The sequence below is a fragment of the Lepidothrix coronata genome, unplaced genomic scaffold (genome assembly GCF_001604755.1).
Source record: "Lepidothrix coronata isolate B3197 unplaced genomic scaffold, Lepidothrix_coronata-1.0 Scaffold28, whole genome shotgun sequence".
Lineage (NCBI taxonomy): Eukaryota > Metazoa > Chordata > Aves > Passeriformes > Pipridae > Lepidothrix > Lepidothrix coronata.
Window position 1 is genome coordinate 5,783,635 of NW_016690208.1, and position 1,697 is coordinate 5,785,331.

Genomic DNA, 1,697 nt, shown 5'->3' on the forward strand with positions numbered 1-1,697 from the left:
TTAGGACCAATTGTTTGTGTGATTGTGCTTGCTGTGTTGTTTTAATAAATTGTTATTCTGACTTGTGGTCTCTCCTTTGAGTTGAGTTCGTTTCCCCTGCTGGTTGACTCTTAAACCAGCACATTTTTCCATCCCACTTCCTCATATCTTCTCCGTGCTCCTGGAGGTAAAACCATAGATCGCCACGTGGAGTGTACCTTCTCTCTTTAGCTGGGGAACGCTGGCTCCTAATAGCAGAGACTCTTGTTTGTCCTGGCGAGATATGGGAAATCCATTCCTTAATTTCTTCTCTTAGCTTCTGGTGTCCCTCTTCAGTTTTGGGTTATACCCATACCATGATGAACTGATCTCAGCTGTCCTAACTAGGACAGTTTGCTGTGTGTTGGTTTGGGTTTTTTGAAGATCACAGGAAAATATCTTCAGTATGACCCCTTCTAGGCTCCCTGTTTTCAATACCTGGGGAATAAGGGATGTCTTATTTCTTGTCTTCTTTGGAAGATCACTTCCCTAGGAAGTCTATTCTTCTTTGATAGTACTGGGAATGAAGAACAGTCGATCTCCCCTAAAACAAGTATCACTATTTTGTCTTTCAACAGTTCTTTTAAGAATTTATAAGACTACACTGATTCTTGATGAAACACTGTTAACACAACCCTGCCAGAGCACTGAGATTGCAGGAGGTGAAGAAATCAGAGGAGACTAAATGATGCAAGATTTGGCGAGATAAAATTACAAAACAAAGCAAAACTTACACCTCCCAACTATTACAAACACCACATAAAGCTCAAAAGGAAGCTTTGAAGTTTATAGATAAAAGCAGATACTGCTCTCTTGGGGCATGAAGTATCAGCTGGGTGTGCATACAGGAATGGCATTGTGCCCAGTGAAATGCATGTACGCACAAGACAAGGGTTCAAAGAAGAACCCAAAAAAGAACGTTTTTAGAAGCATCTTTCATTAATCAGAGTTGTTTCGGTTTGCAGCTGTTAACCAGACACAGCCATTGCAGCCACTCAGCCTGTCCCTGGCAGACTGCAAGAGTCACATCGTGAGAAACTGAAGACTAAGAGGTTGTAACTTGTGCCTTGGCACACGTTCAGTTTCCACTACTACTGATCTCCAAGAGCATCCAAGGAACCCCAAAGCCCCTTCCTCCTCGGGATGGTGGCAGCCCAAGGCTCGCTCCCGGCCGGGCGGGCAGAGCTCCCCGCTGGAAGCACGTGCTTCCTCGGCCTTCACCGACTGCGGCGGCACCGGCTGCTCACACGCACTTCCCGGTGACCGGGAAAGGGGTGTCCCAGCCCCGCTCGGCCGGGAGCCCGCGCAGCTTTCCCAAGCAATACCCAACCGCGATGCCCGCGTCGGGCCCGGCCCCGCGCAGGGAGGAACAGACAGAAGGGGCAGGTACCTGTAGCGCCGGGCCGCGTCCCCGCGCTGGCACCCGCGGCCGCTCCGACCTCCGCCTACGGACCTAGAGAGGGGAGGAGACCCGCCGTGAGCCGCCGCCCCCGCGCCGGGCCGGGCCCGTCCGCCCGCCGCGCCCCCCGGGCGGCCCCCCGCGCCCCCTCCCCCCCCCGCCAAGGGACTAAGAGGGGGGGGGAGCCCCGCCGTGAGCCGCCGCCCCAGCGCCGGGCCGGGCCCGCCCGCCCGCCGCGCCCCCCGGGCGGCCCCCCGCGCCCCCTCCCCCCCCCGCCAAG

The 1,697-nt window shown here is 54.5% G+C and overlaps 2 protein-coding genes across 2 annotated transcripts in view; one reads left to right on the top strand and one right to left on the bottom strand.

Moving 5' to 3' along the window:
- Positions 1–1,697, top strand: part of RABGAP1 (RAB GTPase activating protein 1) — a 77,467-nt gene that overhangs the window by 12,044 nt on the left and 63,726 nt on the right. The window lies entirely within an intron of this gene.
- Positions 1–1,697, bottom strand: part of ZBTB26 (zinc finger and BTB domain containing 26) — a 9,292-nt gene that overhangs the window by 7,423 nt on the left and 172 nt on the right. Inside the window, exon 2 of the mRNA XM_017809963.1 lies at positions 1,409–1,471. The gene's annotated coding sequence lies outside the window, so the exon portion shown is untranslated. The remainder of the gene's footprint in view (positions 1–1,408; positions 1,472–1,697) is intronic.